This window comes from Lacerta agilis, chromosome Z (genome assembly GCF_009819535.1).
Source record: "Lacerta agilis isolate rLacAgi1 chromosome Z, rLacAgi1.pri, whole genome shotgun sequence".
NCBI classification, from domain to species: Eukaryota; Metazoa; Chordata; class Lepidosauria; order Squamata; family Lacertidae; genus Lacerta; species Lacerta agilis.
In genome coordinates, this window is record NC_046331.1 from 46,167,042 (window position 1) to 46,182,375 (window position 15,334).

At 44.7% G+C, this 15,334-nt stretch overlaps 1 protein-coding gene across 1 annotated transcript in view; it reads right to left on the reverse strand.

The window, feature by feature from the left end:
• Positions 1-15,334, reverse strand: part of GPC3 (glypican 3) — a 227,290-nt gene that overhangs the window by 23,408 nt on the left and 188,548 nt on the right. The window lies entirely within an intron of this gene.

Here is a 15,334-nt window from a genome sequence, read left to right on the forward strand (position 1 = left end):
GTTGTAGGCCAAAAGCATCTGGAGGGCTGAGGTTGAGGAAGCCTGCTCTAACCACTATGCCACCACTGGCTCTAAATGTCCTACTTTACAGAGGAGAGTGCTCTGTCTGGAGGGCTGATTGTCCAAGAGGAAGAACTTTAAGGCATAGGGTTGCCCCATCCCAGCTAGCAGCTGGACAGCACAGTAAGTACATACTCAGCTGGTCCCAGTCTTCTGCTGTTCAGTGTGATGCATTAACTCTCTATTTAACTTACAGAAATTTGCATCCATCAATATATGCTCTCCATGGGCATGTGCAAAATTTTATGCAATGCCCATGTCCTTTTTTTCTTTTTGCAAATGCCCAAGTGGAACCGTAGATCTTGTCTGATGTACCAGTATATCAAGAGTCATCGTCATGCACTGCTATTAAACATGCACCAAAATCTCTACGCGCCTAGAACAAATCTGGCCAGAAGACCACAGATTCACTTTTCACACACCCACCCCTCTGCTTCTCCATAGTCTACAAAAACACATAATCCAGATACAGATGTCATCCCGGAAACACACAGAGAGCCAAGATGACCTAAATCTTGAAACGGCCACCACAAGAACGATCTGCATCTGATTTAACTAAATAAACTCTCATTTGTGCAGCAGCAGCTGCAAACTGAACTACTTCCATGGATTACAAGCTTTGCATTTCTCATTGAAAAGAAATTCAATTCTCTTGGTCAAGAGAAACCTTATCAAACAAAAAAAGCAAGTAGATGTTCCCTGGGCCTTGATTAAGGAATTATGTATGGAAGTGAGAGCTGGACCGTAAAGAAGGCTGATCGCCGAAGAATTGATGCTTTTGAATTATGGTGCTGGAGGAGACTCTTGAGAGTCCCATGGACTGCAAAAAGATCAAACTTATCCACCCTTAAAGAAATCAGCCCCGAGTGCTCACTGGAAGGACAGATCCTGAAGTTGAGGCTCCAGTACTTTGGCCACCTCATGAGAAGAGAAGACTCCCTGGAAAAGACCCTGATGTTGGGAAAGATGGAGGGCACAAGGAGAAGGGGATGACAGAGGACGAGATGGTTGGACAGTGTTCTTGAAGCTACCAACATGAGTCTGAGCAAACTGCGGGAGGCAGTGGAAGACAGGAGTGCCTGGCATGCTCCGGTCCATGGGGTCACGAAGAGTCAGATATGACTAAACGACTAAACAACAACAACAAAAGTTAAGAATAAAACAAATGCCCATTGGGTGCAGCATTCTACCTTACAGAGGCCAATCTGAGGTCTCTAAGGAAGTTGCAAATAGGGACAAAGGAAACAGTCCTCTTCTGCTGTTGCTTGCCACTCCTCCTGAGCTGGTATTCAGATTTTCTCAACCAGAAATTGATTACCAGTACATTGCAATCAAAGTGCCAAATTCCAACAAGCTGTGACCAGCCCAGGGCTCCTCCACCAGGTTTCCAAAAATCCTTTCTTCTAGCATTGATCTCTGGGCTTCCCATCTAATAATGCAGAAGGTCTTATATACAGAAGACATACAACCCAGTCATGCCAAATATTCTCTTGTGCTCCATCTCATAGCTCTGTCAGCCTTCCAGGATTTAAGGATTAAGGCTGTAGGTGACAGAAAGGACACTTTTCTGCTTGAAACCCTAGAAAGTTTCTGCCAGTCAGAAGAAATGGATGGACCACTATCCACGGACCACAGAACTGAGGGACCACTTTTGTCCAGATCCAACCCGCTTTTGACCATAATTGAGCAGTGGACCCAATCCTGCTAGAATTCATCTTTTCAGGCGAGTGTGTAGGACTTGTGCTTTTTAATACATTACTGGATGAACATGAAATATAGCATTGTTTGTTGTTTTACATTTTAAATTGCTTTTATTGTTGTATTTTATTTTTTCAAGTTTCTTTGAAACTTTCTTTTATATTGTTATAGGGTTTTTAATGGGGTCAGTCTGGATGTACGTGTGGTCCCCTTCTAGGCCTGTGATCCTTTATCTATGAGGTTAGGATCTATAAAAGGAAGTCAGTCAAACCAGCTATTTTGTAAAGGTAATGGCCACAGCTGCTCAGCTAAGTATCTATCATCAGCATCTTAAATAGGTTGCTCTGTTGTCATAGAAACAAATGGGCGGATGTGTCATCCTAGGATGGAGAACAACAGACTAAGATAGGCTGGGTGTGTGGGAGTTTTGGCTAATGCTGCAAGCTGGGTACATAGAAGCTTGCCTTTGGCTCAGGGATGTCTCTGGGAACCTAATGGGGAGGCAAGATCTGTTGGGGTAATGAGCCCCTCCATTCTATGTTCAGGTTGTATATATGTGTGGATAAAACCATATATCACCACAGTCCCCATTGGCCTTCATTCCAAGGAAACCAAATCCTGGGTAAGCGCTGGAACCCTGGTGTCTCTTGAAACTTGGAGATTGGGGTGCCCTCTCAGCTGCCACTTTGTGTCGGCTCTGGCTCTGGCTCTCCTGTCCTGTCTTTTGCACTGGGCTCTAGGTTCTAGAGGCACACAAAGTAGATCCTGTAAGTCAGACATCTGTTCTAGTTTCTGCCACAGAGTCCTTTGCAAAGGACTGGGAGGAGGTGGTTGGGCAGCACTGCTGCCGCTGCCTTGGAAGACAAACTGATGTGGGTTCTTCAAGAGTGGGTAATCAGACAAACCATTGCTTTCCTGCCATATTACACACAGATCAAATCCAGACAGAACTGCAAACCCATCTTCAAAAGATGAGAGGGAACTGATAAGCAAATTCCTTTTTACTGGCTGCACGCACCAGAAAACCATTGCTCTGACTTCGTTTCTATTACTTTAAAATTTAAAAGTATGGTGAGCAACAACAAGCAACAGCAATAGACCAATTAGCAATTCCAGTTGCAATTAAAATGGCATGAGAACACTCCTCCCTCTTCCTCTAATAAATCTGCATTTTGACAAGAAATTATTGATTTCCAATCAAGACTTCTTTGAAAACAAATCAAAAGAAGAGAAATTTCAGCAAATGTGCTTGCACGCTTTCAAGATAACAGTTCTGCTGCAGTGTTTTATATGCTGACAATATGCCAGCTCTCATGGAAAGATAATCTACTTGGAGCTTGGACGTGTCTCCCCCTTGCCTTTCTCCCATGCTAGGGTGGAATTAATGCCTTGTAAAACAGCAGGCTCTTTCCAACATTGGTTCAAATAGTAAGTCATTAAGAGCCCAAAATAAATAAGGTAAGACTTCACTATAACCCTAAGTTTGGCATTTGGAAGAAAGGTTTGCTGGCTCACAAGATAGCTACAACTCTGGCTGCAGCCACCCTCTGATACCACAAGAGGCTCTGTTTCCAGGCTGGGAAATTCAGAGAAGCACAGACCTATTCACCTATGGCGATTTAAGAACTTTTGCCAGGTTCCCAGGCAAAGAAGCTACCCAAACAGAGCCAGCTAAGGAGCAAGAACTGGGCAGAGGTGTAGCAAGGTCAGGTGGTACCCGGTGCAAAAAATATTTGTGATACACCCCCCCCCCGATGGCTTAGGGTAGGCTTGGGAGATGCGGGTGGGTAGCGATGACATCCAGGGTGGTCCGCACCCCCCTTGCTATGCCTCTGGAACTGGGTGCCGCCTCCATCTGCTGGTGTGAGTTGTGATCAGCTTTCTCTGCTGTGGAAGAAAGGCTTGACCTGCCATCTAGGATGCAGAGCAGAGCATATGAATCTGTACACATATTCTGTCTTAAGAGTTTTCCACCTGCAGGAGCCTGCACACTGATGTTTTCCAACATAAAAACAATAAGCAAGTGAAGCAGCTGCGTATCTTCCCCTGATTATGAGTTACTTCTTCAGTTCTTTTTTTGAAGTTGAATGATAGCTGTGGGAAGACTCAGTGGCATGCAGCCTTGAGAAGGGGGAAAGCAGGGGTAAGTTAAATCCTGTTGCCACGAAACAAGATCCTTGCAAAGACAGTGGCTGTCTAGCAGTTTACAGCAAATATATCTGATGTCTGCCAGGGTCACAACAGTAAAGCCTGAAGCAAACTAATATTGGGTTGTGTTCAACAATTCTTCCTTTTCTCCTTTTTATGATGATGATGATGATTATTAGTAGAAGTAGTATTTCAATTTATTCCCTGCCCTTCACCTGAAGGCCCCAGTACAATTTAAAATACAACACTAAAACTGGTTTAAAAATACTGCAATCACAAAAATAGGGTGGGTCCCAAACATATATGTCTGTTTTACTCAGAGTAGAGAAATTAAAATTAACTTAAAATCAGCTGAAAGTTTTCATCTCTCAGGAATGCTTGACATGGAAGCTGATGGCTGCCAGAACCTCAGCTGGCTGGGGTGGGGGGAGCCCATAATTTACAAACTGCCAAAGGCTTGGAGGACCCTGCAAAAAAAACATTCTATGCTATTTGTATATACAAATATAACTCCGTTGGTTGGAGTGTGGTGCTGAGAATGCAAAGGTTGCAGGTTTGAACCTCATACTAGCAGCTGCATATTCCTACATTGCCATATGCTGAAATGGACACAGGGAAACAAGTACAGTGTTAAAATGAGTAATAACATGTTTATTATTTTATGTATATACTAGTGATTTAAGCCCGTTAAAAAAACGGGCTAGAATATATGTGGAGGGGGCTGACGCCCCACCCCCACCCCTGCCAAAGCCTCCTTTAGCGGGTGGTCGGGGGTGGAGGAGAGGCAACCAGGGCTTCTCCGTTAAAGCGGAGAAGCCCTGCTTGCCCCCCCGCCCCCCACCCCCCCTGCCAAAGCCTGCTTTAGCGGGTGGTCGGGGGGTGGAGGAGAGGCAAGCAGGGCTTCTCCGTTAAAGCGGAGAAGCCCTACTTGACCCCCCCGCCCCCCACCCCCCTGCCAAAGCCTGCTTTAGCGGGTGGTCGGGGGGTGGAGGAGAGGCAAGCAGGGCTTCTCCGTTAAAGCGGAGAAGCCCTGCTTGCCCCCCCGCCCCCCACCCCCCTGCCAAAGCCTGCTTTAGCGGGTGGTCGGGGGGTGGAGGAGAGGCAAGCAGGGCTTCTCCGTTAAAGCGGAGAAGCCCTGCTTGCCCCCCCGCCCCCCACCCCCTTCCAAAGCCTGCTTTAGCGGGTGGTCGGGGGTGGAGGAGAGGCAACCAGGGCTTCTCCGTTAAAGCGGAGAAGCCCTGCTTGCCCCCCCGCCCCCCGCCCCCCCTGCCAAAGCCTGCTTTAGCGGGTGGTCGGGGGGTGGAGGAGAGGCAAGCAGGGCTTCTCCGTTAAAGCGGAGAAGCCCTGCTTGCCCCCCCGCCCCCCGCCCCCCTGCCAAAGCCTGCTTTAGCGGGTGGTCGGGGGGTGGAGGAGAGGCAAGCAGGGCTTCTCCGTTAAAGCGGAGAAGCCCTGCTTGCCCCCCCACCCCCTGCCAAAGCCTGCTTTAGCGGGTGGTCGGGGGGTGGAGGAGAGGCAAGCAGGGCTTCTCCGTTAAAGCGGAGAAGCCCTGCTTGCCCCCCCGCCCCCCACCCCCCTGCCAAAGCCTGCTTTAGCGGGTGGTCGGGGGGTGGAGGAGAGGCAAGCAGGGCTTCTCCGTTAAAGCGGAGAAGCCCTACTTACCCCCCCCGCCCCCCACCCCCCTGCCAAAGCCTGCTTTAGCGGGTGGTCGGGGGGTGGAGGAGAGGCAAGCAGGGCTTCTCCGTTAAAGCGGAGAAGCCCTGCTTGCCCCCCCACCCCCTGCCAAAGCCTGCTTTAGCGGGTGGTCGGGGGGTGGAGGAGAGGCAAGCAGGGCTTCTCCGTTAAAGCGGAGAAGCCCTGCTTGCCCCCCAGCCCCCCGCCCGCCTGCCAAAGCCTGCTTTAGCGGGTGGTCGGGGGGTGGAGGAGAGGCAAGCAGGGCTTCTCCGTTAAAGCGGAGAAGCCCTGCTTGCCCCCCCACCCCCCGCCCGCCTGCCAAAGCCTCCTTTAGCGGGTGGTCGGGGGGTGGAGGAGAGGCAGCAGCGCCATGCAGGCCAACGGGGCAGGAGGGGGTCAGCAGCAACAGGCTCTCCTTGTAGCGGCGGGAGCAGCAGCGTGACCTCCCTCTTCGGCTTCCCCTCGTCCTCTGCAGCGCCGGCATTCCATTTAAACCGCCCTGCTTGAACTGCTGACGCTGCTCGTGGCCCTATGTCTCTCTGCTCCAATCCCTGTGTCCCTGGGGCACATGCTCAGTTGTGCAAACCCAGAGACACACGGACTGGACGCAGAGACACTTGCATTTTATATATATAGATTAATTGAATTTCTTGCCCATTCTTTATGTCCCATAAGAACCTAAAAACATAAGGAGAGCCTGCAGGGTCAGACCAATAATCCATCCAGTCCAACATCCTGTTCTCAGTGGCCACCCAGACGCTCCAATGGGAAACCTGTAAGCAGGACCCCTGAGCACAAGGGCCACACTCGTCCTTCCTGTGGCCCCCAGCAACTGGCCTTCAGAAGCATTGCTGCCTCTGACCGTGGAAGCAGAGCAGGGGAGTTGTGTCCCATTTTGCTGCTTGAGGCAAAATGGGAAGTGGCTCTGCTACATTCCTCGACCTGCTGCCCCTGCCACCACGCCACCCACCACTGCCATGTGGCATCTCCCCGACATCACCTCTGCTGCCTGCATCACCACTGCTTCTTTGCCAGATGTCATAGGAGTCAACTCCTAGGGGCTGAGGTCACTTCAGCACCCCCCATGAAATATTTGAGGGGGCAAATAAAATAAAAATTGTGGGGTGGGGCTTACTTGCCCTCACCCCCAATATTTTATTCAAGTTGCACCCCTGCCAGTGGTGGAGGTTTCAGGGTGGGTGGGGGAGACTATGGGTGTGATGCCTAGGGGACTTCTGCAGCCTGAGGCAGCTGCTTCACCCCACTTAATGGGTGGGCTTGTCCTGAGGCAGAGAAAAGCCATCATGGCTAGTATCCCCATAAGAATTAATCAAATGTTCCCCATACATTATCTCCTTGCAAACAGAAGTCCTTACAAACACCCCTACTAGGGAAGAGTCCGTTTTGTTATTCCCATTTTCACAGAATAGAACCATACAGTTGTAGAGTTGGAAGGTACTGTGAAACCCCAGGATTTCCGGTTTGGTGCCGGTCAATGGCGGACGGGAGCTGAAGAGCTCTGGTTCTCTGAGGGGCTTTAGGGGTTACCGTGCCTGCGCCGCGGGCCCCTTAAAGCCACGGGAAGGGCGTCCCGTGGACCGTGGTCTTGTGGGTCCCAGACGTGCCGTCCCCGCTCCCGATTGACCCTCGTAAGGGGGAAAATCGGGCGAGCGAGGCTCCGGTACGGGACTGAAGAGACGGCTGCCTCCGGAGGACAAAGCAGCGATCCCGCCAGACTTGAGCACCCAGCACTTCCGACTTAGAAATTGCAAAGAGAAGCTCTGTAAGTAAAATTTTTAACTGGACTTTGACTTTTGAGAGCATTAACTTACAGAGAAAATTTTAAAAGGAAGCCTGTTCCCTTTGAACTGCTTGACAGAGCTTGGTAGCGGCAAAAGAGCAAAGCCGCGACTAACGGAAAAGTTTTGCGAACTCTGCCAAACTTTTTAAAAGTGGATTAAAAGTTGTTTGGATGATTTATAAAGACTCAAAAACAAGAGTTATGGCAAAAGAAGACACCGCTCGCCCTCTGGATTAGGATTCAGGGTCAGTAGCGGGCTGCGTTACATTGTTGCCATTTGTTTTTACAATTGTTTCAGTAACTGTTTACCAGTGGAGACATTCTAGTCTATTTGTTGCCGGCTACAACCATCTGCATGGACTTGGTGGTTACATTGCAAGTGGAAAAATAAGTACTGACTTGGACTATTTAAACTAATGATTCTTGACTGTGAAAAGTTTGAAACTTTGGAAGTAAGTGGAATCTTTGCCTAAAAGTTGGATTTGTTGGAACTGTTGGGGACTCCTGGCTCAGCAGTCTCTTTGTTCTCTGAATTGAGCTGCTGGCCACCTGGTGTTTATCTTTGGGACTGTTGGTCTTCTACTGTGAATGTCTGAGACAGTCATTACAACTGGGGTGACCTTGAGACTTCAGCTGCAGAGCACACAGGAAATGCAAGATAGCACTAGATCCAAAACAACTGCTTCTGCACAAAGAAAAGGCTCTGTTTCCTTAACTTTACAGGAGCAAATGGAGAAATTAGCTGCCAGTATTGCAGATATAGCAGAAGGACTTAAAAATGTAACTGATGAGTTGAAGCAAACGCAGGCTTCAGTAAATACAATAAATACAACAGTAAACTCTGCAACAGAAAAACTTCAAGCCGAGATTAAAGACTCCACCCAAACATTGGAAAAGTCAATTGGACAAATTGAGGAAAACGTAAGGAAAAACAGAGAGGAAATTAATAAAATAGGTCAAGAGGTGACAGTTTTGAAAAAGGACTCCGAGGAATTTAAAGTTGTCAAAGAGAAAATAAAAAAGGTGGAGGAGAAATTGGACAATATTGATTTGGAGAAAATAGAAAGAATTGGAACACAGCAGAGAAGTGTAGAAGAATCTCTTGCCTTTCTTCAACTCCGCCAAAGAGAAGGAAACATCCGTCTAAGAGGTCTCCCTGAACTGGAAGGCGATAGCCTAAAAGCATTTATTGTGGAGCAATTTTCAACATTTTGGAATTTGGAAGCGGAAGACGTCTCAGCCCTCATAGTGAAGGCCTTCAGGTTTGGGCCTAGAGGATCCAGAGGAAAGAAGAATACCAAAACAGTCAGCGACTGCTTGATTGTGTTGAACAATAGATACGACAGAGACTACTTTCTGGACTTACACTACAAGAATAACCTGGTGGTACAGCAGAATAAAGTCATTTTTTATAAGGATATCCCCAAATTTTTCCTGGACAAAAGAGTGTCGTACAACGACTTGGTAACAGAGTTAAGGAGAAGAAACATCCCCTTCAGTTGGGAATTTCCGGAAGGCCTGGCATTTACGTTTAAAGAAAAGAAGATAAGGATTAAATCCCCGGCAGAAAAGCAAAAGTTCCTGGACAAATACCTGGAAGATTTCAAAGGTTCACCACTCGATCCAGCTTTCTTTTACAAACTTCCAGGAGCATTCCCACCGCCGGGGCTACCAGGACCAAGTGAAAAGGACCCGGAAGAAGGCAAGAAAGCAGAGGCATCTGGAGGAGGAGAGTAAAAAAGTAAAGGAAAATGGCGCTCAAACTGATGACATGGAATGTTCGGGGATTGAACCAGAGACCGAAGAGACGCAGAGTTTTTTATAGTTTGGAAAAGAAGAACTTAGACATAATATGTCTACAGGAGACCCATATAGTTCGACGACACAAAAGACTACTACAGAACAAAAAACTAGGCAAGAATTCATATCATTGGATAAAGTCAAGAAGAGAGGAGTCGTAATTTATGCAAAGGAAAAATATAGTCCAAGACAGTTATTCAAAGATGAAGAAGGGAGATACATCGCGATTGAAATTAAAGTACAAGGCGAAAAATTTCTGATTCTGGGACTTTATGCACCAAATGATGGAAAGTCAATTTTTTACAAAAATATACATGATCTGCTGTTGGATTATTTGGATTATAAAATAGTTTGCCTTGGAGATTTTAATGGTGCAGTTTCCACATTAATGGATAGATCTCAAAGAACCAAGTTAACAAATGATGGGAAACTACCAAAGACCTTTTTCGAAATGGTGGATAATTTAAATCTGGTGGACTCTTGGAGGTTAAAAAATCCCACCGAAACAGAGGCAACTTATTTCAGTGAACCTCAGCAGTTATGGTCGAGGATAGATTACATCTGGATTTCGAAGGAATTGACACCGAAAATACAAAAAGCAGAAATCGGCCCAAAGACATATTCGGACCATAATCCGGTACAGGCAACTTTAAAAATGGTTTCCAAGGATTCTTTCAGATGGAGAATGGATGATGCCTTGATGAGAGATACCAAGCTGATAGAAAGAGCTGTAAAAAAGATGAAAGAGTATTTTCAAATCAATTGGAATTCAGAAGTTGAAAAGAGAACTGTTTGGGATGCAAGTAAAGCGGTAATGAGAGGATTCCTCATAAGTGAAAAAGCAAAAAAGAAGAAACAACAAAACGCAGAAATGGAAAGATTGCTGGAATTGATTAAAGTCAAAGAAAAAGAATTAAGAGGACACCCTAAATGCCTAAAAATTCAAAAAGAAATCAAATACTTGCAATCCCAATATGCAAAAATTGTAAACCAAGATATTGAATGGAAAGTGAAAATGATGAAGCAAAGAACCTTCGAGTCAGCAAATAAATGTGGAAAATTATTAGCTTGGCAGTTGAAGAAAAGGCAGAAAGCAAATGTCATCAGTAATTTAGTAGTAAATGGAAAAAATGTGGAGAACCCAGAGGAAATCAGATGGTGTTTTCAAAGATTTTATAAACAACTGTACAAGGAGGAGAAGATAGAAGAATCAGAGATAGACCGATTTCTGGAAAAAAATGGATTGCAAAAAGTCCCAGAGGATAAACTAGTAACGCTCAACCACCCGATATTGACTCAAGAGATAGAAGAGGCAATCAACAACATGCAACTAGGGAAGGCCCCAGGACCAGATGGACTGACCGCAAAGTATTACAAGATTTTGAAAGATTGGCTATCACAGCCTTTGAAAGAAATTTGCAACAAAATATTAGAAGGAGATAGGGCACCAGAGATGTGGAAAGAAGCCTTTATCACACTGATTCCAAAACCAGAGACAGATAAAAGTCAAATGAAAAATTATCGTCCAATTTCCCTTTTAAATGTGGACTATAAAATTTTTGCGAATGTTATGGCTACAAGATTAAAAAGAGTGCTGAAAGACTATATTCATAAAGACCAAGCAGGTTTTCTACCAGGAAGACAAATAAATAATAATACAAGAATTATTGTGGATATCTTAGAAAAACTGGAAAGAAACATAAATACAGATGCAGCACTAATGTTTATAGATGCGGAGAAAGCCTTTGATAATATATCTTGGACATTTATGAAAAAGAATTTGTAGAAGATGGGAGTTGGACAAAGATTCCTAAATGGCATTAATGCCATATATACAGAACAAAAAGCGAAAATTATAATAAATAGTGTGATATCGGAGGAAATCGAAGTTGAGAAAGGAACAAGACAAGGGTGCCCTATCTCCCCTTTATTGTTTATCACGGTCCTGGAGGTCCTCCTAAACATGATAAGAATGGAGAACCAGATAAAAGGAATAAGGGTGGGAGAGAAAGAATATAAATTACGCGCCTTTGCGGATGATCTGATGTTATCCCTACAGGAACCTGAAAGCAGTGTCCCCAAAGCCTTGGAATTAATTGAACTGTTTGGACGTGTAGCCGGTTTCAAACTAAATAAACAGAAAACCAAAGTATTGAGTAAAAATATGAGTTCAGAGCAGATACTAAGACTACAAGACTGCACTGGTCTCAATTTTGTTAAGACTGTAAAATATCTAGGTGTCAACCTCACAGCAAAAAATCTGAACCTGTACAAGGACAATTATGAAAAATTGTGGACAGAGATAAAGAAAGACTTGGAGATATGGACGAGATTGAAACTTTCGTTAATGGGGAGAATAGCAGCCATTAAAATGAATGTTCTACCAAGGATGCTGTTTTTATTCCAAGCCATACCAATTTTGGATAAATTGGATTGTTTTAAGATATGGCAAAGGGATCTGTCGAAATTTATTTGGCAGGGGAAAAAGCCTAGAATCAAATTTAAGATTTTGATAGACTCTAAAGAGAGAGGAGGCTTTGCCCTGCCGGACTTAAAGATCTATTTTGAAGCAGCGGCCTTTTGCTGGCTGAAGGATTGGTTTAAATTGGAGAATGTTGATGTGTTGGACTTGGAAGGATTTGACAATATGTTTGGTTGGCATGCATACCTTTGGTATGACAAGGCGAAAGTCCACAAAACTTTTAAGAATCATATAATTAGGAAAGCCCTGTATCAGGTTTGGATAAGATATAAAGACTTGTTAGAGAGAAAGACTCCTAGGTGGATCTCACCAGTGGAGGCCAAGGCGTATAAGAGACCGAACATGTCTGCAAGTTGGCCAAGATATGTGGATATATTGCAGCGAGATGGGGACTCAATCAAGCTGAAAAGCTATGATCAAGTAAAAAGTCAAGTCACCGACTGGCTGCAATATCATCAGGTTTATGAGATATTTAAATTGGACAAGAAAATTGGTTTTCAAATGGAAAAATCAAAACTGGAAACAGAACTGATTGAATCGAACTCTAAAAACCTTTCCAAGATGTATAATTTGCTGCTAGAGTGGCATACGAAAGACGAATTGGTTAAATCGACAATGATAGATTGGGCGAAAGATGTGGGTCATAATATTATGATGGATGATTGGGAGAGACTGTGGCAGAAAGGTATCAAATTTACAGCTTGTAATAGTTTAAGAGAAAATATAATGAAAATGTTGTATAGATGGTATCTGACACCAGTTAAGATAGCTAAGATGAATTCTAAAATGTCTGATGTGTGTTGGAAATGTAAATCTACGAAAGGTACCTTTTTTCATATGTGGTGGTCATGTCCAGGGGTGAATGCTTTCTGGGATAAGATTTATAATGCGCTTAAAAAGGTAATGAAAATTACCTTTAGTAAGAAACCAGAGGCATTCCTTTTGAGCATGACCAATGAAGAGATACCCAGTCAGGATAGAGTATTTTTTATGTATGCCACAACAGCGGCTAGAATTTTATTGGCAAGAACCTGGAAGGGTGAAGAGACTCCAACAGTGGAAGAATGGCAGATGAAGCTAATGGACTATATGGAACTCGCTGAACTGACCGCTAGAATCCGAGACCAGAGGGAGGAGAAGGTGTCGCAGGACTGGAAGAAATTTAAGGACTATTTACTTAAATGTGTAAAATTGAATATTTGAATATTTGAGCAGATCTATTCAGAAGAATCGGCTTTAGCAGGTTAATGTTAAACAAAATGTTTAGAAGAAATTTTTTGTAGTGAATGATTTAATTGTGAAAGAGTACTTTAAGATATTGAGTATAAGTTATGATCTATATTGGAATAAGCAAATTTAAAGAGTATTAAGAGATATGGTAAATGTCAATGGAAAAAGATACAAAGTTACCTAAATCGTATATATGATTTTGAAGGCAGTGGAGGGAACAGGGCAAGTCCCCCTAATAGAGAAGTTAGAAATAAGAAAAGTATAAAATAGGTGTTGGTTAAGGTATGTATTTGATTTTCTTTGTTTGTTGTTATTGTTATTGTTTTTATTTTGTTCATTGCTCACTATGTATTGTGTTTTTATTGTGTTTTTGTTTATGTAGTGTTTTTCCTTTGTTCCATTGGAAAATAATAAAAAATCTTATAAAAAAATAAAAAATAAAAAAGGAAGGTACTGTGAGACCCATCTACAACCCCCTGCCATGCAGGAATCTCAGCTCAAGCATCGCTGACAGATGCTTACAGGTGGCAAGGCTGAGAAATGCCTGTTTGCCCAAGACCACCTAATGAAACCAGGGTGAAGCCAGCATTTGAACTAGATGCTTTCCAGCTCACCCCTGTTAAGCCACTACTTTCCCCTCGTAGTCCTTCAACGGGCAAGGGTGGAGTCAGGTCTGTCCCTTGCAGTCTGAGTGAACATGATAGCACAGAGTTGTGCACCTGAAGCCTGTGCCCCTTTTCCACAGCAGATTTGACATCTGGCCCAGCATTATCATATCCTCTGGTTCTGCCCACCCCACCCCCTCCCAGTCAGGGTCAAACCACACATTATGAAGGGGAATGCTTTTCTTGACTAATGAACTGCAGGCATGTGGGGGTGCCACAAGAGACGTGGTGGACCCTCTCTCCGTTTACCTCATTTCTCTGGTCTCCATCTTTACCTACCCAACAACCCCCTCTGGGAGAAACAGGAGAGGGGCAAAGTGCCCATGGAGGGGTTTTTTGGTTGGGGAAGCAAGAACAAGGGTCAAACACCCCCTCCCCCCTGCATAGCTTCTCAGATCCAAAACTGGCTGCATTTCATTAAAGATGAGGCTGCCAACAGATCCAATTGCAGACCTGCAGTTTTGACCCTCAAGATGGCTTGAGCATTAGATAAGGAAAGGGAGATGCCTCCCTCTGTATATGAACCACAGATGTCCTCTCATTGCCCAATATTCACCAGGGCTGGATAGGATAGCTCAAAGGTCACTTTTTCTCTCTCTTACCCAGTATTTTACTATCTCAGTGGTGCCTGACAAGCAGTGGCTAAATAACTCAGCTTCCACTCCATTAAATAGCAGGTAATTGTCCCTGATCAAGGGGAGGGAATTTATACAAGCATCTGGCCTCATTTCCCACTTTTTCCTCTTTAAACTTGAAAGCTGGAGGGCTGAGCCTATCCAGGTTCATCTGTCTGGTGTTGGGCGAGGGAAGTGAGCAGCAATGCTTGGGAAAAGATTGCTTTGCAGGGACCAAAGGAGTGACATTTGCGCTGTGGTCCACATAGGAGGGAGGGAGGAATATGGGAGAGATTTCGTTCAGGTCACAGATAAAGCAGAACTCAACATAACACTCACTTTGCAAAACGGCGTGCAAAGCAAAACACACCCATCCTTCTATATCTGCACTTCTCCGAATTTTGTGATGTAGTTCTGCAGCCAAGGAACATGCAGAGAAATGCTAGGGTAACTTATGCACACAGATGAAAGTATTCATGAAAGCAGCAAATGCTGTGGAATGTGCTTCCCAGTGAGGTCCACCTGACACCTTCACTGACATCTTTCTAACACCAGGTAAAGACTTATATGGCCCCACTACCAAGCTTTTGACAAACTACTGTTCGCATGCAGACAAAGCTTCCTGTGGTTGCCTTTTGTTCTGCTTTATGGTATAAATATATTTATTTGTGTTTTTACCTGTGTTATAAGTCGCTTGGAAACCTTCAGGTAATAAGACTGGCTGATCTAGTACCAATAATGATAATGATAATGGTGGTGATGTAATTCTTATATTGGGGGAAATCACTTTGCAAATACTTGTATGTTGGGATAAATCCCTGTCCACATGGTGATGGGCAGGCAGGCCACTGGCCTGATGCAGCAGGGCCTTCTTACATTTTTGTATACTCAAGGCACAGTGGTTGAGGGCACCCAAAGGTGTAGAGTCGCAGGTCACAGCCTTGTTAGTAACACCCCAGGGAATTGTGATTCTCACCCATCTACTGGTGCTAGTTTGATGTCTATGGCTAAAAGATGCCCTGGAATCCACATAGGCCATATAATGAGATTCACCACTTTTGGAAATGACCTTTGCAGAACACTGTGGTCACTGAGCTATCACTTGGGTGGTTTTTCCCAAGCTAATCATTTCAATTTCTGGACCATTGTCCAATTTGGTAGGATC